The sequence below is a fragment of the Hetaerina americana genome, unplaced genomic scaffold (assembly GCF_022747635.1).
Source record: "Hetaerina americana unplaced genomic scaffold, ioHetAmer1.1.p SCAF_2, whole genome shotgun sequence".
In the NCBI taxonomy this organism is placed as follows: Eukaryota; Metazoa; Arthropoda; class Insecta; order Odonata; family Calopterygidae; genus Hetaerina; species Hetaerina americana.
The window spans coordinates 45,446,469-45,472,286 of NW_027286763.1; positions in this window are offsets into that span (position 1 = coordinate 45,446,469).

The following is a 25,818-nucleotide window of genomic DNA, read 5'->3' on the forward strand; positions in this document are numbered from 1 at the left end:
CCACTACATGATTCATGTCTTAGCGCACTTGGGCCAGTTAGGCGGATTTGAAGTACTTCTCTTCTATCATCATGGATTCCAGTAGGCAGTTAATCTAGCTTGCGACAAGAAAAGATTTGACATTATTTTCGAAGATTAAGCCTCCATGAAATATACGAGGTAATATTTTAGCAATTGCTGCCAATCCCAGTTAAACAGTTTAAAAGTTGCGAGTTCCAAAACTTAAACAAAAATTAACTAACTCCGGTAGTTGAATTATTTTTGAGGATTGGCGATAAAATATTGATTTTTAATTGTTGTCTTCCAATTGTATGAGAAATAAGTGTGTCGAGTACCACTCCGTTCAATGAGCACAAATCAACTTCGAACCTCGACCGCAAGTGACTCGCTTAGAAACACTGACACTTTACATGTGCGAAGAGGGAAGTGAGTTGGAAGATAAAAAACTTCGATTTGCCTCACTTCGAATGACAAAGGGTGCTCACTGTAATTACTAATTGTGAGTCGCAGCTCAGAACGCAAAAAGTTGAGTCACCGGGGGAGAGTGAATTAGAAAAAGGTTTTGCCACCCCGCGCCCTTCCTCCCCCATTAATCTGGCTCCACCATTGAGCCGATAAGTAGTGCTTAGAACCGGGGTAGCAGGAAGGAGACACGTGCCTTAACGGAGGATTTGTTACGAATGGGAAGGAAGGGGCGGTGCGAGTGTGGAGCCCATGGGAAAGGGCGAAATGAGGGTGAAATGGTGATCGTCCCTAAATAAATTGAGAAGGACTCGGCAGTGTGCAATGACCAGGGCGAGAGGGAGTCGGGAGGTAAAGACGGCACCCCACATAACCCTCTCGCCCGATCAAATCGTAAAATAAGCTGACAAAGAGGTATGTGCTCTTTCTTCTTTTTCTCTGCTTTCTCGCTCCAAATGCCTGACACGCATTGCACTGCAATCCAAGTAACTCAGCGAGAGACTTATCTGACTCCCCCTTTCCTATCCTCCTCCATCTCAACACTCTGGACTCGAGGCTCCTCGCTGTATTCTTTTCTGGCTTCTCTCCTTGGACAATAAGCATGAAATCCACATTTTCTTCCCCCTAAAAACCGATTTCGATCCGTCAAATGACAATCAACGGCCCTGAATTGCTATTCAAACAATTCCGCTGTTAATCAGTCAGAAAGTAAGATTGACCTCAAATAAGCAGGTATAGTAATAAGAGTGTTCTTCTTTAGACAGCCTCAAATTTTTCCCAGACTTATCATGAAATTGGCCATTATGGCGAATTTTAAGGAAGTACTAACATTAATCAGCTCTAAAAGAAGTGAAAAATAATGGTTATGAAGCAAGAAAACAAACGAATTTTGAAATATTCCCGAGCATTATGAGCATTAATTTCTCTGTTTTCATGTGGAACAAATTGAATTGAATTTGATAGCTGCACTCCAATTCAGAATTCCCAATTCAATGGTTTATGACTCAACTTTGTGGAAGTACATGCTCATGGAATGAAGAAAACAATGTATTTTTCCACGGCTCTTTATTTTGGTACTACTAGTATCTGATCGTGGCGCCTAAGCGTTGAAACTAGAACTACTAAAATAAAGAACTGTGGAAAAATACATTGAGTTCTTCATTCCATTCACAAGTTCACTTAGGAGCCAATTAGTTTTTGCATCCTATTTGTTTAACGCTGGAATGGCAGCGTAAACTATCTCTAGTCCCAAGAAAATTCATTTGATCCCTTTCGTGTAATCAGAGCAACACAATTGGACTCTGACAGCTCTGATTTAATACACTTATAAAACTTACCAAATTATATAATAACAAGAAAAACATTACCGACACCTCGAACTGGAAGGAAAATAGCTTTCACTTTAAACATTTATCGGTTGAATAAACCAACGCTCGGGTTACTGCTTTTCATTTGGACCGTTTAGCATTTGCTGTGTTTGCTGTTTAGCACTTGTTGTATACTTCTAACACAATTGTGCAAAGCGTGAATTCCACGCGATCACGTGTACACGAGACCCACGATATTGCGAGCAAAGTTGAAATAATTAAAAATATTAATACGGATGAAACACGAAATGGATATCCCCTAAGAAGGATTTTGAGCCCGCTATGTCACTGTACTCACATAATCTTTCCATGTATTAAATTCCATTTCAGTGAAATCCTTTTGAACTATTCCTTTACTGGAGTGGCCCCGAGCCTAATCCTCATGAACCAAGTGAAATATGAACGGCCGGCAAACTCGCCTAATTTTCTTCCTGCTCAACGATCTCTTCCCCGATGCTTTACGTGGTTTCACACTTACCTCCCCAGCCGCTCCCATCCTTCTCACATTTTTACCTCATTTTCTTCTCCTTTTTTCCCTCAAAGAAACACCGCACTCCCCTCTCCATTGACTAAATCACTGAACTTTCACCACCAACCCATTTCCATTCCCTGCTCCAACCTTCCCTGTCGCACGGATACACCGCCTTCTATTCCCTCCGCAGCAGAAAAATCAAACCTCGACCCCTCCCCCGCTTCCTTCCTCCGAGCCCCAATTGTAGGGCGACCCTCTCTCTCTCTCTCCGTCGCATCCCCCCCTCGACATCCCGCACAGCTGAGAGGGCGGAATGGGGAGCGTGCGCTTAGCACCCCGACTCCCCATTCAGCGGGTCCTCCTCTCCCCACGGCGTCTTTCCGGCCGGCGGCACACACTCGACTCACCCCTGCACGGACTCCTTCCCGCCCACCGCCACGCATTCTTCTTTCGTGTGGACACCGTCAAAATGAAACGCTCGTAACAATGCTCATGACTCCATTACGATTTATTTAAATTCCTCTCGGGAGACTCTATTTCCATTGCAATCATTTCCATCCCAACTATCCTCGTTTCTTCCTCCATTAACGCTGTTGAAAGACGAAGGGGTGATAGTAGAAGAGGAGTTCAGCGATATAGAAACGCTCCTACCTCTTTAGTAATTATCGAAACTACTGTGAGTGACATGATTTAAAAAAATTAATACCATTAGAATTCCTGCCTCAAATGAAACAATATTTTTTGGAAAAAAACTTTAATAGACTGGTAAATTCTGAATTTGATATGACAACATGCAGAAAAGCTGGTATAGTTATAGTCACTAAGACGTTTTAAAAATGTGCTGCTAGTATATGGGATGTTCATAAATTGGGTTTGCTATGCCGAGTAGGAAATATAGTATTTAGGCACAGAAGAGAAAGTGGAAATAATTTTGCATAGTTAAAGAGAATACCAACATATTAGCGGTTTCAGTTTTCCCGAACGGTTAAGTATGCAATTGCACTGATACTTGACTGTTCATGGTACCTGGTTCATGGTACATGGTACTTCATGGCACTAAATTGCATTCTATTTTATTTTATGAGTAGACTAGTAGGTTTTCATTGCTTAATCATCTCATACTATTTTGCTGAATTGTAGGCAGAAGAAATGTGCTCTTAGATGTTGTGATTCATTTAGCTGTAGTTAACATCATTTCCATTATTTTAATTATATGGAATATTTATGAGTAACCAAGAACGGCGGAAAACTTAATTTTTGATGCTGCATGCATTATTTTGAAACACCTCTTGCCACGCGCGCTATGCGTAGCTTGTAGCTACGTTAGCTACCATGTACGTGGAAGTATTTGAACAATGACTTCTTTAGGTTAAGAATAGTTTAAATTATTTCTCCATCAAAAGTAACCATTTGGCTATTTTAATTACAACGGTATTAAACCTACTTTTAAAATTATTTAATAAGGATGTCTTATTACTATCATCGCTGAGATTCCACCTCAATCTAAAGAAATTACAAAGTAAAATTTTTGCATCCTCTTTACAGAAAGGTGGCCTTTTAAAATGCTACCTTTTTTACAATAATCTTATGGGAACACGCGAGCGAGGCTTGGCAAATAACTAAATGCCCATAAGATCCATCCATTAAGACATAAATTATCCAAAACAAAATAAGCTGTTTCGGAGTCTATGAGAAGTAATTTGCGATAAATAGTCTCCAGATGACACCATAAATGAATTTTTATGATGTAAGAATAAACTCGAGGTAGCGGTTCGAGCAAATCACCGCCATTACGTACACTTACCTTACAGGAATGATCTTGTTAATATTCGTCTGCTTAGCTGTTAGACAAGACAAGAGAGACTCGTTAAAAAGAGCGAAAGGAGTATGTTCACTTAGGCTCAAAAACTAAGATACAGACCTTATTTCGTTACATCGGTCATCATGTTACGTTAGCAACGAGTATTTATTTCCTTATAGGCTGAAGTTTTTTTTTTGCTTCGATGATTGTGATTCAGATAGAGTAACAAATTGATGCGAGAAAATTCTTTACATCTATTTCACATATCAATTCCAGTCCTTGACACAGAATGTGACAGCCGATGGATAATTCTCACTAAGATGTAACGGTTATGATAAAGAAATATTTTCAGTGAGTTGGATTTTTTTTGTAATTTATTCAATGAACTTAATATATTTTTTACGTATTTTACCTTCGAATTATCTATCAATTAGGGTGGAAAAAGTGGAAAATCAAACAAAAATACAGTAACAAACAAGAGTAAGCCAATTTACCCCATGAGTTGTAATTCTAATTGTAGATGCATACCTTGACCAGTTATTCCTCGGATGATTTCTTTTGACGACCATTGTTAATTATCAATTTTCAAAGGATTTGGTGAAACATTTTATTATAAATTTATAATTCTCCAATCACGGTTAGGACCTGTAATTTATGTTGTGCATATTTAGATGCGCATTGATAATTAAATTTCGAATTCAAAACTCATTAAACTTATCACGGTATATCAACATTATTTATCCTACTCATGGATATTCCCGTCTTCTTCGGATCTAGTTATCCTCACAGCTGGGGCTGTATTTAATGTATTATAGGTATTTTGTGTGGGTGGGAAGTTTCATCTCCACGGTGTCCCCTGTGGGCACACGATTTGACAGGTGCTTTGAGGTAAAGAGTGTTGCCGAATATTTTTCAAAGAAGTTAATCAGTCAATGCTTCATTAAAATGTCTACAATTCGTAAATAATTTTCCAACACTTAAAAGGAAGGTATCAACATGTTGGAATTATGAACCTCCTATCTTTCAATCTATCATGAAAAAATAATGAGCCTCTCTGGTCTACTCTTGTACTCTATGATGCCAACATTAATTTCAATACGAAGGATTTTGATGTAAAGGAAAACTTTGGCAAATTTCGCTACCTTTCTAAAACAATACACATGAAATCAACTCTGAAAATAAGGTACAACAACAAAGACTTAGTTAGTTAGCCAAGGAATAAAAAAATAGTTATAAACGCTTTAATTTGAAGAGTAATAGGAATAGGGTGACTGGTATAAAAATATTTCATCGAGATGAAATAATGATTCTTCGCTATTGAGGATAAAATATTATTGGCAAAGGCCATTCCTTACCTTGGTTCTAAGATTAAGAAAGTGGGGTTTGATAATTATATTTTGACAATAATATATTACATTATATTATTTTAGTAGCATTATTATTGATTACTCAAGTATTATAATTACTTCCGCATTGAGAATGAAAATGCCAGTCAAAGCCAGGTTATATAGTATATTCGACAGGCGTCTTATGAACGCGTTTCGAGGGATTTGGATTGATCAGTAACAAGAAAATAATAAACAAAACTTATGACATCTAGTAATTTTCATTCTCTTGGAACTGCGAACGAAGGAAATGTAATGTATGCCGATGAATCGTTCAGAATGAAAGATTTATTCAGAATGACGCACCTCTACCGTCAGAGACAAAGTCACTACTTCCTCGACTTTCGAACGGCAGCTGTTTTTTGTCTCTATGACTGGTAACTAACCAAAATAAAATATTCATTTGTTACGCAAGCCTTGGCGTGTGCTTGAATTAATCCGTCAACTTGCAGGTGTTTCTCCAACACCTGGCAAGAAACTTAATATTTTCATTCCAGAGTGGTTAATTTGAAAATGAAGAATCATCTTACATGGAAACGAATTTTTTGCTACCAACTACCAGTTAGCATCGGATATCCCAATCTCATCCCAACGATGCCACGTGTCTGAGTTTTGGTTACTTCTTGTTTGGGGATGTCCAAAAAAGGTACGAAGCTTTATCTATATTTCGATTTCTTCTCGTGACAGACGGCGAGAGATCAAGTTGGTTTTTGCTTGTTTCCAACGTTTTTGATAGGAATGAAATAGTAGCCATAGCCGTGGTCTTGGTTTCCGGAGCAATACCGTATCAATTACTTGATTTTTTTAAGCATACGTCTGGTAGGTGTCTGTTTTCCTATAGAGCATAACGAGCATTGAAACGAGAAAATATAACGGATTTCTATGGAAATAAACAAGTTAATGAATTCTTAGTTGAAATGTGAAAAATAGCAATGTCCAATAGTTTGGATTAATTTTAATAATAATAAACGATTTTCAATTAATTATGAAATATTAATTATTAATTAATCTCTGATAACTTTCGGTATTTAATTGAATTCATTTCGAACTTCGGTGCCAGCATCATGTGTGATGTTTTACCCTGATCTTCATTTCCCCACATAGGAAGGGGTATTCGTTGTGAAGTATTTTAACAGATACCCTAGTAGAGTGATATTTGATTTTAGTTAGGCCACATTTATAAAACACGGAATGTATTTGGGATCAATGGGAGATTTCATTAATCAAAAAAATTGGGGAAAGGCTCAGATAAAATCGGCTAGATTGTCCAAAATGTCTACGAGAAGACAGTAAACGTGACGAGGAGGTTAGAGAATCAAGATTTGGCGCCCCTTGATTCACGAAAAGAGAAGGCAAGACAGACACAGGAAAATAGTTACAGGTCACCTGAGTGTCTTTATGCCACAGAGGGAAATGTTATGGGGAAAATTATATAGGTAAAGTCGACAGAAGTATTCCAGCTTACCTCGCGCGAGAGGCAATCACAACAAAATAGAAGCCAGGCACCCGACTAATTTTACTTAAACCTCAAAATTTAATTATTTAGCTAGACAACTATTGAATACAGACAGTGTATGTATGATGATATGTGAGTGATTGTGTATGCAAAGAAATATTTTAGGGGAATCAGGCTGGAAGCCGCTTGTGATACAAAGAAAACAAGCTAGACTTAAGTCTCTAAAAAAGAGCCAACGAGTTTAACAATGAAACTAAAGGAATTATTATGGCTTCACACTATTTGAGTAGGTCTGACCAAAAACATAACATATATGAAAGATAGACTCCAGTACAGATAGATGCAAATACTAGTCCTTTCCCTGGACAATCGGGAAACATAATAGTAAGAAACGAAATTCATGAAAGATATAGTAAATACATTCGATTTACAAGTGAGGACTAGATTTAACCTTATGTAGACACACGGTATATTCGTATGTGTATTTATATCTTAGTTGATAGTACGAGTATCTATTTACATATGTTAAGGTTTTCGGATGAATATATACGCCTCTGTGGGTGTAGATTTGCATGAATTTGTTGGTTTCGTTTGTGGTTTTATTCTCTTTTACGGGTGGTGACATCACACCCCCCCTCACACGCCTTTGCGGCGGCTTGCGGGGTATTATATAGATTTATATTCAAGTACATGTGTGGCTGGTGCTCTAAAATAACCTTTCACACACTCATATCGCAACTTGTGGGGAATTATGTACATAGATATAGAACTTTAATTTGCATTATCTTCATTATTTGAATTTTTGCTAATTTTTTAGTCACTATCAACTAAGCAAATTTTAAGTCTGATGAGGAATACCTGGTGTGGAATCAACCTCTGCCACGCACCCTAACGTTGACTTTAAGAAGACTTTGTAAAGAAAAATATATAATCAACGACTTGGAAGTATTTTTTGTAAATGTTGACCATCCTCAGTGTTGAGCAGCACATCGGTAGGTGCGGAAGATGTTCGGGTGTAACAGTTATTATATTGAGTTTAAGTTGGTGATCACTTAGAGAAATTACTTGGGGCAGGTCCGCAAATTTTATCGACCGTCAATTACGAGGTATTATATTCGAATAAAACCTGGAGAAGTATGAAAAATAACAGGCGGTTACTCTGCTTTCTAGCGTTCATCAACGGCAAAGAATATCTATCGTAGGTTTGGTTATTTGGTTAGAGGTAACTTTGTGGATGTCAACTGTTTGGGAACTAATGCGTGCAAATTAACATGCTCAAGCAAGAGACCACTGTCACTCATAATACGGAACAAAGCCACACTATATTTTATCTCAAGAATAATAGAATACTATATTTCATACCTGATGTGGAATCACCCTGTGCCGTGCACCTTGGCGATGCCTTGAAGGGTTCACTGTAGAGATTTTAGAACGCATTGCTTAGATTTTTTTGTTTTAGTACCCTATAAGCCACCGCTAGGGTGTGGGGCAGGGGGTGAATACACACACCCCCTAATACACACCAGACTAATATTGACCCGCATATTGTTACCCCTACCGCACAATGGGCTCCGTACCTGACAATGCTATTCTGATCCCTTATCGTTCGTGGAAAAAATTACATCTTAAATCTATCTGTTCTACGCTTAGTCTTTTTAATTTTACTGATACATGATCTCTCCTACCATAGTATGATGGGGCTAATATTACATTTTCAACGTCACTGCTAAAGAGATATCCTTCCAAATTATGCAAGAGATTTAATTTGTAGTTTTGCCTTCGCTCCCTGAATGATTCCCAACCTAGCTTCTGAGAAATTTTGGATAGACTACTAAGTTTATCATATATACGTTTTACAAATCTAGCTCATCTACACTGCACGCGATACAATTCGGCAATTAATCCCGCTTCTTGAGGATCCCATATACTTGCAGCATATTCTAAATGAGGCCAAACTAATGACAGAAAAAAATTCTCTTTACCTTTTCATCTCATCTTTCGGAAACTGAGCTGTTTTTTCAATAATAACTCCTGATTATCGAGGTGTGTCACGATCGAACTAGCAACTATATGTTCCATAACTTTGCACGAATTGGATGTGAGGGAAATATTTCTGTAATTACTCGGTTTCTCCTTGTCTCCGTTCTTAAATATTGGCGTAACGTAAGCCATTTTCCAATCTCTGGGAACCTTGTGGAAGCGACTTCTTAAATATTATTTCTAGATACAATGCAATTTCCGAAGCTAGTTCCTAAAATATACGAACCGTTATTTAATCGGGCCTGGAGGATTTATTAGGCTCAAAATTTTTCAGCAAACTCTATTCCATTATGGTATTTCCATTTTGGGCATCGGTTGACCGGCACAATTTGGTAAGTAATTGTAAACACTCGGTTAGACATTGATGAAAACGCTTTGAAAGAAGCTATTTAATAAGTCAGCCTTTTCCAAACTGCTTGTTGCTCTTTCTTTTTTATCATTTTTAAATAAGTTAACTGTTAATATTCTTCCCTGAACCTCTCTGACGTCGAAAATGCTTTCGAATTTTCTTTCAAATTTTCAGGTAATCTTTTCGTTTTGAATTTGCTTAACGCATTCCGGAATTCCTTCCTGGCATTCGCCCTTGGCATATTGTATTCATAAGGGACCTCATTCTTTTCTTTTATCGCTAAATGAGTCATCCCTAATATTTTTCATCTTGGCGTGGCATAGCCTTTGACGTCGCAATGGTTTTCTAACATCCGCGTTGTACAATCTAGGTTCCGTGTTATATTTAATACATTTACTGGGAATGAACTAGTTGACTGCTGTCTGACTGAATGATTTGATGGAAGTGATTCCACGTATCCTCAGTATTTTGGTGGTTACTATCTTTCTTAAAATTAACGAATTGGCTTTTTAGCACTAATTTATGGCCATTACGGTCCCATCATTTAAGCAAGTGAATTTTTATTTAGGTTTACTATTTATCACCCCATATAAACAACATTTTCTTGATATCATTGAATTTGCTGGTGATTCGTAGTGCCGAATAATTATGATCACTCTTTGAAAGAGGTGTGAAGATTCTTGAATTGGCGATACAGACCTCAAACCACTTCGTTTTGCATTAAATGCCTTCTCAAGGATATTGAATAGCTTACGGCGACATCAGAAAATGCAAGTTAAATATTTAATTCTTTAGGAGAAGCAATTGCTTAGCAGGGACGATTATTTAAATTCATCGTTTAACTTAAAAGTTTACGTATTCCGATGTTTCCATGCCAATTAGTCTTAAAAACGTCTTCGAATAGCAAGCGAACAATATAATACACATACATTTATACATTATACGTATAATACATTTGATTAATCTTGGATTTGGGTGTCTTAACAGTAATTTCTACTATTATGACTCAAATTTTCATGAACAAAAGGAAATCATAAATTAACCAAAATCCTGGTTAATGTGCAGTTATTTTCAGTTATATGTTCAACTTGTTCTAGTTATTTATCGCAATTACGCCATCATTAGGGTTAGCAATACTTTTTTCTGACTCCAAATTACCCAGAAAAAAACACTGATTGTGACGTCATTGACTTCTCAGCTTTTATGGATTGTTCCGAAATTTCTCGGGCATCAAAAAATTAAAAAAAGTAGACTGAGTTGACTTTCTATTTTCTGTTGACTTTCGAAATAAAATGGTCGAATCGACGAAAGTAAAGGACAAAAGGTAGAAACTTAAATCTTTAGGATAAAAATTTACCAGTGTAAATATTGATATGTTCAATAGTCCTCAAATGACAAAAATAATAAATGTGCCTATAAATGGTAGCCGAATACCAGCATATACATGTATACCATTTTTATATCGTATTTTCGCGAGGGTGCAGAAACCATAACAGCCATCATTACTGTAAACATTGGGAAAAATCAAAAGACACGAAGGTTGCTGGTCCAATTGAAACAGAATTTGCTCTCTTGTGTCTCTATAACTGATCACTCATGTTTCGTCACCGATGCCTTACATTCTTTTACGTATCCTCTTTGGTATGTAATATCTATCGTAATAACCCGCCTCGTGCCCTTGCGGCGGGTTGCGGGGTATTATGTAAGAGGGTCATCCGGAAAGTAGTACCCGTTCGTGAAATAAAGACACAAAAGTAAATATTAACAAACATAAAAAATTTTATTTGAAAGAGGATACTTTAAACTACTTCTCAACATAATCTCCAAGCAAATTAAGGCATTTGTCATAACGTGTGACAAGTTTCTGTATTCCTGCTGCATAGTCCTTCGCCGCCAGCTCATTGAGATACGCGAGGGACCCATCTTGCACAAATTTTTGCATAATGCAGATGGTGTTTAACAATTTCATGAACAATTGTTCGAGAAACATTGGGAAAATGCTCACAGATGTCATCAATTGTGACGCGCCGATCGTTCCTCACGAATTCGTCAACTGAGCTCACCAGTTGGTCTGTAATGACAGACGGTCTCCCCGAACGCTCATCGTCGTGTGTGTTCCCCCTCCCCATGTTGAAGTTGCGACACCACCGCCGAACAGACGACTCGTCCATTACATTGTCTCCATACACCTCCTTTAATTGGCGATGAATATCACATGGGCGAACGTTTCTTGCATTGAGGAATTTAATCACTGCCCTCACTTCACAACTGGCGGCGTTCTCAATTTTTTTAAACATTGTAAACAATCACAGAAACAACACAGGCAATGCTAGCGTCACGCAACTTGGCTCAGAGAAGGCAGACAAGCCACTGAAGCTATCTGACCTCGTCCAGCGGCTACTCGCGTCGTCAGCACTTCATGCGGCACGAACGGGTACTACTTTCCGGATGACCCTCGTAGATGTACTCGTATCTGCATAAACCCACCATAAAATGAAGGTTATATATTTCTCACGGTAACCTTCATCATCGACAACAGTTGAATTAAAATTATGTAAATGTAAAAAATGATGAAACCTGATTCATGGATCAATTAATTTCTTCCGTGGGTTTTCATCAATCGGCAGGTAATGGGGAATGTTCACTCTATTGAAAACGTGCAGCATCTTGCCCATTCCCCTAACCCGCACGGCTCACCACGTCCTCGCACTTGTAACTCGCATTAATTTATTTTCAAGTGCGCTTCACTTTAGGAAGTCTTGACACGAAGCGAAATCCCTTGCAGCATTCTCCCCCAGCATCAAACCACTCCTCCCCATGGGCACTGCCCCGGATCTTTCGTCGCATTTAACATCTATCTACCCCGGGAATTCTCTCTCTCGTCACGTCACTCCTTGGGTACTCCGGTGGCATCTCCTCCTTCGAATTCCAGGCCAATCCCTTATCTCTAAACCACCAACAGTAGATAATGGGCTCCCTTGGCCTCCCTCATCCATTTCCTCTTCCTCCCACTTTTCTCTTTCGTCCCTTCCCATGTTAGGACGTCAAAAAAGGAGATGTTAGGGCTTTCTTTTTTCCCTCCTCTGACCATCACTCTCGGTGCCAGATTTTTTCTTCTTTGCTCCACCTTCCGCCATTACCATTGGTCTGCTCTTTTTACTCTGTTATTATACGATATGTATTTAAGCCTTCAAACTCTCCCCAATTAAGCTATTTGAGTGAGAAGTTAATTCTGACCAAGTCCAACAAATTAAAATTTAATCGGTGAACATTAAATCTTAAGGATTGGTGCTAATTGTATTTTGTTGTCAAAAATACAAACTTTTATGCAAATGGTCTAAAAAATACTAAAAATGATATGCTTACAGGGATTCCACTGCACTGCAAATTTGTTCACAAATTTCGCACTGATTAAAATCATCGACTTACCTACTACACGTGAAGAGATTTGAATTTCGTGCTTGTTCTGTGTTAAAAACTTCGACTGGCTGGCGGTCCTGGGGCTGGTGATCCAAGGGGGGGAGACGGGAGAACATTTCTGCCTACAAGGAAATGAGGCCTTAGTCTACGGAGCAGTAATTTCTGGAGCCACTTTATGAAGGAGAGTTATGATCGAACAAACGGGGTATATAGGCATTTCTCTCTAATTAAATTAGGGGAAAAAAGAAGCTACTGAGTTATGGAGAGAAATAAAGACCCATAACTTGTTACAGTTTTTTTACGACACCAGTCATACATAATTTTGGGCAGTCCACGCCGTGTCTGGAGTTAGTGGTATTTTTGTATAGGACGGAACATATAGTTATTTTGAATCCCTCAGATAATAGATTAGGCTCCAAATACATGTGCTACAAAACAAAAACCAATTTCCAGTGTCAACACCAGCATAAAAAACGCATTTAATTTCATTTTTCAAATCAGCTTACGGATTGGATATTCACATATTCATTCCTGTGTGGTTATGAAACAGCCATGCGTACCAACTTAGATGCCTTGATGATTTCCAACAGTAAAAATACCCTAAGTACCCCGACAGCATTTCTTGGTCCATTGGAAAAAAGTGGAGTAAGGGTTCACTCCGGGACTCAGCTCCCAACGCTGGCTACCGATGTGGTGGTAGCTAGGGTTAGGAGAGTGACCCCGACCTGTGTGGCCTCCTAGGAGGATGCAGTCGCTGAAGGACTTTTAGGGAGGGCAGAGGTTAAGGAGTTGACATGTAAATAGGGTGGGCATGGGTCGCGAGCTCGAAGGGTGCCAGTGATAAATCCTACTTTTACGGCTCGAGTGGGACGCCTCGTCTACCAAACTTTCGCCCTGTTTGGCCTCGGAATCTTCCGCTTCTGGTATAAATTCTCCTTCTTTGGCATCTCTTACCGCTTATATTAGGAAAAAAATTGCATTGTGCCTCTTTATTCCGTGGGCTAAGTAAGAAATGTATACTTGAACATCAAGCACTAAGTGGTGACGAGGCAATAGGATTATCGATCTACCAAAATTAATTCTTCCACCGGAGAAAAGAAATAATTTGAAATCATTTTGTACATATTTCTGTCAACAAAAATAAGTAAATAACATTGTTTTACGTCTTAAATAAACGCATAAAACAAGCAGAAATAACGCAGTGCGATATTATTTCATGACGAAAGTGATCGGTTTGACAATTTAAGGCTTCTTCCCGATAAGTTAATAATCTAAGAGAGGTTATAAAAGTAAATTTATTAGAAAGTTTTATTCAATAAAAGCTAAATTCATTTAGTATACGTAATTTTAATAAGAAAAAAGCAAAAGATATCAAGTAATGAAATACATTTTATAAAAATTAATTTCTCGCCGTGGCTAATCATGAATTTATTTAAATTTACGCCTTTCGGTGAAGAACTGTGGGCTAAGATAAAATTGAAAGTGCAATTTACAGGAATGTGGAAAACAATCACCCTTCGTTCTCATAAAGGAGTAATAAGGGGCATTATGTACAATAATTTTTCGAAACTAAATTTTATCAAGTACTATTTTGAATAGTAGAGTATGTGCTAGTAATTAAAGTAACGAGAAGATATAGAGCTTGTAAAAATAATTTATCATAAGAATATTTTGGAAAAATTTGCCTACTTCCGCTATTGCAGTCAGATCTGTGATTTATCCGTTGAATATCACGGCTTATTTTCGGAGTTATGGATGGGGATTAGATACAGGTATATGTTTTCCCTCTTTTATGAAAATTCTTCGGGAAGTAACCACCCAAAGTAAAGCGCTTCGGGAGTGATCCGTTCATCTGGTGGGCCCCGGGCGTTATCCCGCCGTAAGACGCCGCCAGATACTCGGCAGCCTCACCTTCCGCCCCGCGGTCCCCCCTTTCCCGGCTATCTCCCTCGCCTCTACAGTTCCCCACTCTCAGCCTTCGACCTCGTCCTAACCTCAGAAGCCCTCCTTGCTTCCACCCTTCGTTTTCTCTCCCCCCACAGGAGCTCATCCTTTCTCTCCGCACGCAGAAGAAAAAAAGAGAGAAGAAAGAATTTTTACGGAGGGAAATCGGGACGGGTCGAAGCTGCTCCTGATGTCCTTTCCGGGCAAGGTTTCCGGCAATTAAGGGAGGAGGAACGGAGGGAGGTGTGGTGGAGGGGAGTGGGAACGAGAGAAGCCAGGGGAGCTAGATCAAGGAGGCGAAGGAGGTGGGGGCGGCGAGAGACCGAGCGAGGGTTGGGAAGAGGATTAGAAAAGGAGTAGGGTTGCGGGGGAGAGTCTAAGTGGCATTTTTCGTGGATGAGAGTAATAAAGATGCCGGGTTTCTGAATTATATCTTCATTTGGTTAAAGATTGAGCCCTATGTGTGATGCTGAGGGCAGATGAAAATAGATGGTACAATATTCTGACTAAATTGTTCGTACACAAGTTGGACAGTTGCGTAACTAGAGTCGGTGTCGCCTTGGGAGATCCCTGAAGATTACCAACTTTACTCCTTCCACCCACCGAAATTTTCATCGCCTCCTCGGTTTCCGTTTTTACCTCATTCTGAATAGTTTACTCCTGTTCTCCGGCATTAGATCAAATGCACGGCCCCCAAAATAAAAGTCACCCAGTAAAATTGGTCTACATTGAGCATAAACAACGCAACACAGTGGCCTAGCAGGGGTAATCTTTGTTGGCCTCCATAAATTTATTCTTCCCTTTTGGTAGTCGGAGAGATTAGCTAAGTAAGGATACAATTTTTCCATTAAATCCAGAGTTTAGCTCTATTCCAGTGAAACACTCCGAGAGATCTCACTTTTTTTACTGCGCTAGAAATAGGTCAATTTCAATTTTAATATTATTCGCGATTATGAAGAGCTCCATCACCTGTCTCCTCCTCATCTCACGCCACACTCTTACTCTGAGGGTCCTCATTCTTATTTTCTGGAGGCCCGCGACTCTGTTTTAATTGAAGAGATCTCATGCATAAAATCATACGAGTAGAGACATTAACACATGAGTTTATTTTCACATATGCATTATTAAATGGTTATTACCAATTCCCAAAACATTTTTGAAATAATTCGCTGATTTGGTAATATCTTCGCTATAGGTCTAGCGGGAGCGGGAAGGGGGGAAAGAAGGATTCATGAAAAGAGTCCTATGGAAGGAGAGCGATTTGAGGAGAAACAGAAAGAAGGGGAGGGTGGAGGCGGTTGTGGTTGGAGGCTGGGAGGGACGTGTTGACTTTTGCGGGTCTAGTAAAGGAGAGTCCGAAGGAAGCAATCGAACGCACACGCCCGCACCCAATTCTCGAAATTACCCGCTGACACCAGAGCATCACGTCCGCGCGATGGTCCCCATTTCCTTCCACTTCCCCTTTCACCTCTCTCTCTCTCTCACTCCACCACCCCTTACCCTTCTTCATCCCCTCTGTCCCTACTTTTACTTGAGCAGTTCTTGCACGGAGCATCATTTTATGCGGAATTTGACACACCGTTGAACCGCACCACACTCCGTGGCATTTACTAACTGGTGTGGTTAATTCTCTGGCCTTTATTTTATCTGTAGTGACCATTATTAATTTCGCGAACTCAATTAACTTTTAAAACAAGGGATTGTCCAATACTCGTTGAGACATTCCACTCCGAAGCGCTAGGTGTGAAGCGTTAACAAAAAAAGTGACCCTGTCGACTTGGGACGTGATTGTCTAGAGTTTCATGGGCCGGCCTCGTAAGTCCCTAAAATATTTACAAAATATGATTTACTTGCTATTAAAATTCATTGTCGTCGAAATTAAAATGCTTAAAATAGTCCATAAGCACAAACGCGATATTGAAAGAAAAATGTTATTTAATAATATTATTCAGAATCACAGCTTTCGGATACACACTATCTGATATTTAACGTGTGGGTTACACACTCGATCACTATAAATTATAAGAAAATTTTCTCATAGTAATTCTCAACTTCATCCAATTTTAAGCCATTTTCATCATTATAATTATTTGTAAATAAATTGTAAGATGGTATAGTATACGTTATCCGTTGAGTAAGCGTATGTGTTTAAAGATGAATTTGAGGGAATAACTGAAATCTCGCATTGAAGTGATAGGTAAGACCACAGAATTGGCTACTGGACCAACTGACACAAAAATACTTTTCCCGTGGAATTAATTATTACTACAACGATATAAAACATCATGTGCAACAATTTTAACTATCGGATATTAAAAAGCGTTCCACCGATCGCCTTTTACCTTACAACTCCTGTCACGATCCCTCCAGGCGGGTTTAGGGTCAGAGCTATGTATGTGCAGATATATAAAAGATTATATTTAAGCACTTGGTCCTTCAATTTATCGTCGCAAGAATGTAAAAAGACATAATTTGATGGTACGATTCTGTCAATCAAATCAATCCTCTAAAATCGTGTTCAATATTGGTCTTATTCTAAGCAATGGTCATCGGTACCCTCATACGGGGAATACGTAAAATGCACTCATGAAACATTTCATTTCAATGTTACGAACAACCGAAGTTTTACCCTGCGATGCATAGTGCGTCCATTTCGATGAGAAACACTTGACCTATCATCAGCACTCCACGTGAATGACTGATGAGTAGAACTACAGTTAAGGACATTACACGGATGACTGGATTTGGCCGGGAAGGATACGGAGTGTGCAGTAAAGGACGGATTGGGTGCGAGGGAGAATCGACAACATGGAACGGAGAGAAGTTAAGGAAATAGGATCTTATAAAGAGAGGGCGGCTAAGTGAAAATCATAAGTGTGTTTATGGACATACGACCCGGACAGACCTTTCACTTCCCCTCCTACCTAACCCGCCCTTTCCCCCTCCCCCACCCTCCCCAAGTCCTCGGCCTTAAAACCTTAGACCCCTGTCCCATCCCCTCCTCGCGCGCCTCGCTAGGGCGCACATCCTCCTCCCCCTCTTGCAGCAACACTCCCCGAACCCTAAGCCAAATATCCCTCCCCCGGATCCCCTGCGGTGCGCAGTGGGAGACGACCCAAGTGTCCGACTTAAAAGGTCATGTTCCTGAACACACAGTTGCACATGTGATCTATAAACTTATGCCATTCCCCACACCCAAACCCTTTTCCATCATCTCGCCTTTTAAAACAACCACTCAACTCACTCCACTCCAGTCTTGAGGCGTAATCCCTCATTCCCATCTTTTCTAGTACGGTCATCCCACTCGCAGTCGGCAGGAGCGGGTGCGATCGAGCGCATAATTGAGTCGTGAGTGCTTTCGAATGCCCTCTTTGAGATGAAGATTCTGTCGTGAAACTAAAATGCTGGTAGGTGCACTTTTCTTCCATGTCTATTGGTTAAAACTCGGACGCGGAAATCACTATTGGGACACTAACCGGATGAGTTAGTAGGGTTACGAATTCGTTCTTGATGATTTGCATCGTCTTTCATTGGGCAGAATATAATTAATAATTGTCTGAACATTGTTCATAATTTCAACGTTTCCGGTGGGTAGGGCACCGAATGGAATCTTTATGGCTCGATAACCGCATTTCGAGCGCGTGGGTAAATAATACAGAATTCTGAAAAAAGTTCGCACAAGATGGCATCGCAATTTAGGCTATGCCTGTTATGATGTCTGTAACTGGGTCTACTTATACGGAAGGGGAAACGTACTTATACAGATATTTCTTAAAAATACCAACCAGGATATGACCGCGGGCCTTAATCTTTGTTACTTCTTACCTCTCCAGATTTATTCGAGGAATATTTTAGAACGATTAAAACTCTGAAACGTAAAATTAATTTCTAGAATCCATTTTGAAATATGAGAAGAACGTAATAGATCAAAATAAATATTATTTCACAGAGTGAAACATGCAACGTGACAAACCGACACCGTGCGATTACTGCGTGTAGCTAAAATTTCTTTGCACTCAACTGGTTATTAGGGTACGAAATTAAACTTCATGATTCCCCTCCAGAAATATACCTGTATGACTACTAGCTTCCTATCTATCTCTATTTTCATTAATATATATTATATATATAATATATATATATATATATATATTATATATATTATATATATATATATTATATATATATATATATATATATATATATATATATATATTCTTCTATTCGGCCAAGGTTGTAGCATGTAGCATGATTATAACTTATTTTGAACGGATGGGATCGCTTTGGTCATATTCTCCTCACTCTACAACCTCCGAAACCCTTCCCCAATCCCTTCCACTCACTCCCTCCCCCTCCTCCACTCCAACCCGCAAGCACTGTTTCCCCCCTCTATCCCAGCAACTCCAAAGCTCAGTTTTCAGTTTATTTGTTCACGACGCGCAAGCATCCCTCCCGTGCCCTCTCCCCCTACCAGTCCTTCCTCCTCCCCTCCGCCCACGCTTCCCGCCGTTCTTTTTGTGGATGCGTGGGTATGTGGGTGGTACGCACCAGAGGCACAAGGTGGCAAGCTAAGGTTTTTATGGCTCTTTTTTTGGTGCTCTTAAAAGCTTGCGAACTCTTGTCCATAGAGTGACGTGGTTCACTGTCGTTGGGTAGCTCCAACTTATGGGACAAATGTATCACAGAACGTTTCGACAGTTAATAATGTCATGCGTTTTACTGCCACTATTTACTATCCGAATTTCAGCATCCACTCAGAGAAATTTATGACTCCATAATGTTCTGTAGCTATCAGTGTGTTGAATAATTTCCTTAAATAATAGGTTATTTCAAATAATTCCTTGGCCTGCATAAATGGCGTTGATTCTGAAAACAGAGCAACTCAGTCAGATTGCACGTAGTGTCATACGCGGGAAATTATTTTAGTTTTACATCGGTTATTTATTATTTTTTAGAATATCACAATAAATAATGGTCAAAGCTATTTACCCAAAGTACTTATTTCAACCTAGAGGTACTTTCAGCGTATTCGAATTAAGATTTATAAAGTAATGAATAATTACGCTCGGATGATGGTATGATACTCTCAGATTCATGCTTCTTGATTCAATCTTCAATTGAAGATTGAATCAAGAAGCATGGTTAAATTGATTGTTGTATAATAATGCTTCATTGCGTATTTATCTGTATCTGCTCAAAACAATTTTAGTATCCCGTTGAATTACCTATGGAATATTTATTGAACATTGTTAAATGAAAATTTGCCGTCGTTTTTCATGTGAATAATTATGAAGTTGTCAATAAATGCAGAAAGAATTTATTCATATTAAATCAATGATTTTCTGAAGTACCGACAATTTCTTACCCGCTGAAATGAACTCATACAAACCAGGAAGAGTTTTAAATTACATTCCGATAATTGCCAACTCTGATATATTCAGTCGTAATTAATTTTATGCTTAATTATTCAAAAGAAAATTTTCAGCAATAAGAATTTCCAGGTTCCTTATTTATAAAAAATATTCTTTTTTGATGCTTGACTATCAGATTCATTCTGGCATTGAGCTTATGGTAACTAAGTCTATAGGCTAGTCTAACCTAACTGATGTACTGATATGTTTTGGTTAAAGGGTAACCCTAGTGTCACAGTATATAAAGAAATCGCCGTCAAGAACACCTCAAGAGTATATTTCTCTGTCTCTCAGTTTATAATTATTACCAAATCAATAAAATAAAATATTTATTATCTAAAGTTTTCAGATCAAGAGTAATTTTGGTGAAAGAACAAATGAAAGATATCCAGAAGATTCAGGCGTAATTAGATGTTGTGGCATTGAAATATAAATTGTAATAAAAATATTCATTCGTAATTATGAAAGTCACATATATTAACCCATTTTATTACTTTTATCATAAAATCGTCGTTGTTATAGTCTTTTCAGTTGTTAGTGGTACATTTCAAGTAATCTTTTCTGCTTCATTGACAAAAGATATTAGCAAGATAATTCTGCCTGCAATACATAGAATTTAGTTTTGTTCACTCGCCTCCTTTTATGACTAAGTATTGATTTTTTTACAGGCAATCCATAAATAGATTAGTTGATAATTCATTCCTATTTATTTAGTCGTATTTGATTTAAGATTATTCTCCAGCTTTAAACAAAGATCACTTCTACTGTTTGCCTTCCTTAACAAACCTCAAATAGTCCATCGATTGAAGTTAGTTTGATTTTGCAGAGGTCACAGTAAATTTCGTCTCAAATCCTGAGGAAAATATGGCATTAACCAGGAAAATTCCATGATCGAGCACATTGTCACCCTTTGTTGTTTCTCAGCAATCAATTTAATGACTCCCCCTAATGACCTCTTGTCCGATAAGAGCTTTCCCCTTCGGATGCTCTCACGACCGCTCCCCACGCCGTCACCCCTCACCCTCCAAGACAAATCAATCGCCCCTTCCCGGTGCTCTTTGACTAAAACAAGACTTCACTTCGACAACCATATATGGCAGGAACATCATTTTCCGTAATGTGGGTGGTTTACGACAACCGCATATAAAAGTCTCAAATTTACTGCATTTTTTGTATATTTTCTTGTCATGGTTCTTTCTCAGTTTTTTCCATAGTTCATCTCTACCCCTAAACTATTTTCTTTCAACGCCGGAGTTTTTAACTGCACGGCAAGATCTACAAAAAAATTTCCCCACATCGGAGAAAGGGAGACTAACGGGAGGGCCACCATGGAGACATTTCACACACCCAATCAAAATTCTCGTATTACAGATTTGTTTATCTTTTTTAAAATGGATATCCAGTTTCATCGCAGCGGAAAAATTGTGTTTATGCATCTTCTAAATATTCCAGTTGATTTTTACGTAAAACCTTTTCTTTTGCTTATTTCTTCAAAGCCATCCATTTCTGTGGGCATCAATCATATTGGTCATAGAAAGCCAAGTCCTAAATGTAAGAGTGAAAATGTCTACAGAATGTAGCGTTGGTTTTCGAATCTCTCTCTATGATACCTTGAATTTTCCCATCATGTGAGTAACATAAATGCCGTAACAGCACGCAGTGTAAACAATAGATGAGACCAATTTTTTTATGATTTTCAAAATATTCATTGTTTTAAATAAATATGGTTAATTACCTAATTTTATATATAGTGCAGTTCAGTTTTAATTAACCAGCTACAAGCACATTTAGTTCCTCCTATTCCTTTGCGTCAGCGGGGAAACGTCCTTGCCTGCCAACCAAGAGGTCGTGGGTTCAATTACCCCCAGGTGGATTTTCCTCTATCTAGAATTTGATTGTATTTAATGTCCAAGGGTTAGGTGGAAGAAGGGACTTTGTCTCAACCTCACCCAATAAAGTTGATAAGTAAATAATACATTATTCCTAAGAAGTTATACGCTTGGCAACAAACAGTGTTCTCTTTCAGATAGGTATGCAATTGAAATATCATTTGGATTTTTTTAAATTTTTTGCTCATTTAATAACGCAAGGAAAACACGAATGTGTCGATCCATCAAACCTAAGAATGTAATCATTATGATTTTCGATGAATGGTTGATGAGTGACGATTAATTTTTTCGGCACTGGATGAAACTTGATGCAAAGTAGCAAAATCGCCAGAATGCCCATTTAATATGGAAGTTAGTCATTTTGGGTGAATAAAGATGATTTTTTAATATTTTCAGTGGATCACAAAGTAAATTTAAACCCTAAAACAAAGTATTTTTTATAATTTACACGTATAGAAACCCCGTAAACAACCACAAGGGTGTGTGATGGTCCACTAGCGATTTATATGCAAAGATCATTTCATGAATTTATTTGAATATATATATTTGTCATGTACGAAAAAACTTATTTGGGTACGTACATGTCTATCGGTGCCAGTATTTGGAGCATTAATTTGGAGAAGATGGCATGCACTAATAACTGCATTCTGTAAAACGCTCTTTCTAGGTTTTCCCTTACTTAATTTACCGCTATTTTTACCGTTAGGCTCATTGAAGAGATTCTTTTGAAAAGTTTCTTTCTTCTATCCATTCGAATTCATCTTATTTTCTATCATTTTCTTTTTTATGTATTGTTTTTTAAGTTCTTCCCTAATATTCCTTAATCTGCCAGGTCTGATATAGCCTTTGACTGATCTTAGAAATTGCAATTCACCTTCTTGAGCAATGCTTTTTGTCTTTACTTTTCTCTATCAAGCATTCAGTAACATATACTCATAGGAGAGTGGACACTACCCAAAATTTATAGAGCTTTAATTGTCACTTTTCTTGTTTTTCCTTTTGTTGCACTGCTTATTTTTACGAAAATGGTAATGATTGCGAGCATTTGAGTGAGATTGTGTAATTTATTTCCTAGAACCTTTTGTTATCATTCTTGATATTATTTCATGAATACCAACTGAGAATTTTATAGTTGATCTAATCTTTACTATGGTTGTCAAGTACTGTATTCGTCCTCAATGATTTAAACCCTAAAAATGTCAGCTTTTTTGTCTTTTACACTGGCATTGTAAGAGTGTAAATACTGCATTGTTAATTACGAATAATAATTTGACAGAGTAACCGCACTGCAAGAAAAAAGTGGTCATAAATTGATAAGGCTAGTGTGCTGTTATTTGTTATCTGGCCCTTATTTAATTGTTCTTCTAAATACTTCCACTTCGTCTCTCATGCTTAGAGAAGTACTGTCAACTTAGATATCGTAGTACATGAAGCTTTAGTTACTATTATCTCCAATATTTGAAACGTTTTGCTTATTTATTGGTTACTAATGACTAGGCAAAACTCAATTTTGATGTTGAGTTCCTGGTGTGACAACATCCCCGACTGCAAACCTTAGTGCTGGAATGTGGGGAAGAAAGTAGAATCTATTAAATATTCTGTCATCTCAGGGAATACAAATTGAGATGAGTCACTAAGAGAAGGTCCATGGACAAGTACATCAGCAAAGAAAAAGTTCGATAACCTTTTGGCGATGGAATAATCGCTATACCAAGATAATCTTTTGTTATGCTGTGCATGCTTGCTGATTCCGAATGAGTACATCATTTTATCATTTTAGACCCCAGCGAAACGAGATCAAGGTGACTTAACTGATTGCATCAAGCCTAATGGGCACAACTGTAGAATTTAAAAGCGAAAGGAAATTATATTTGCTACTTGAACGAATTTATCAAACTTAAGAGGCGAAAACGGACGAAGGCTGTTTAAATGCAAGAGTCAATCTTAATCCTCGATGTGCCACATGTTCCTCCGTTTCCCTCTTCTATCTCCTTCCTTCCGTTTGACTTGACCACAATTTACCCCATCCTCCTCCATTCCAACCGTTCTTTTCCTGCACGAACCCAGCCTCTTCCGCTTGCAGACATTAACTGGAAACCACGGCTCGAGGGGGGGGGGGTATGGAAGGGGTGGAAGGCCTCGGGTGGTGTTATTGAGAGGAGAGAATAGGGGTGAGTCGGGAAGAAGGTAGCCGAAGGAGTATTGTGGGAGGAGGAGTGAGGGTCTGGGAAAGTGGAGGAAAGGTCCACGAGACAGACGTGGGGGCTTGGACCACCCTGAAATCGCTCCCCGTGCTGCTGCTGCCGCCCTCTTCAGGTTCTATAAGTGAGTGTGACCTAAGGAAAGCTTCACTCGTCCGACCAATCTATTCCCTCCACCATGTCAGGTTTCCGTTGATTTTCTGTCATCGACACAAGTTGTGGTAGGGAGGAATTTGCGACCGAGGTGAACACACTAGTGCTGCTCAAGAGTTCAGTAAGCATTTCCTTCTAGGGATATTTGCTTGCAAGGAAGATAATTCAATGTGACTTATGGAATTACAAAAATGGCACAGATAGCGTGGCTTCTCAAAAGCATTTAAAAACAAATGCCATGACAATTTCGATCTTTCTACCACCAAACGAGAGAAAGGAATTTGAAGTTAATACAACAGTAATTCACTATGCACGTAAGATCTCATATGACATGGAAACATACCATTCATTTCGCAATATTTGGACTTTTTTCCTGTCTGAATAAAAAGTAATCATGTTTCGATTATCAGGATGTGCCTGAAATATTTAAGAAATACAGGTATTTCTTGAACTGATGAATTTTGATTCTGAATTTTGATTTGATTTCTTGAACTGATTTGATTCTCTTGTATCTTGAACATAAGTTGAAAATATTTTTTTTTTAATATTAAAGGAAAACCAAACTATATCAATATTAGCTGTTGAAAAATGCTTTTAATGTTTGGGTGCATATTCATTAAATCTACACGACGACCCGTAAGCCGCTGAAAAGGCGTGCGGCGGGGATAATACGGCACTAGTCGTAAGTGCAGAAATATTAGTCCATAAAATCATTATAATAGGTACTAATTATTACACAAAATTTGATGAGAATCAATGTATGCAAAAAAACGGTTGTAATGTTTTTGAGAAATAAGAAAGATAAGCTAAACGTTAATAGATATTGGAGGACAAAAACCAGACTAAGTGGAACAATTACATACCTTTCTACATCTATAATTCTTTAAACCATTTTGAATGTTTTTTAAGTCAGTCTTCAGTGATTAACGATCTGCGTCATTCGTTTTTTCCCTGTAGATTACGATGTCATCGGTAAAGAGTCTTATGTTACTTTTTATTTTACCGGTGACATCATTGATGTATATAAGAATTAGAAGTGGTCCTATGACGCTAACCTGTGGGTCGCCGGATGTTACTTACACATAATTAGAGCTTGAGCCATTTATCACTATCTTTGTTTACGGTCAGCAAGAAAGTCGCGAATCTAGTTTATTAATTTTTCGTTGATTCCGTACGATTGCAACTCGTGAATCAATTAAGCGTGTGCGACTTTATGAAATGCCTTATTGAAATCCAAGAATATCGCATGTACTTGTTCGTTTCTTTTCCCCGATTGTAGAACGTCGTACACAAAAAGTCCCAAATGCGTTCCACATGATCTTTCCTTTCCGAATCCGTGTTGTCGGTTGGCTCATTGAAAACCTGTGATTTTATTCAGCGGGATTGTAAGATAAGCCGGGTTGTAAGATAGTCAGCGGCTCTTGTAATTTCATATTGTGTGAACGCAATCGATCGTCGGTAAGATATA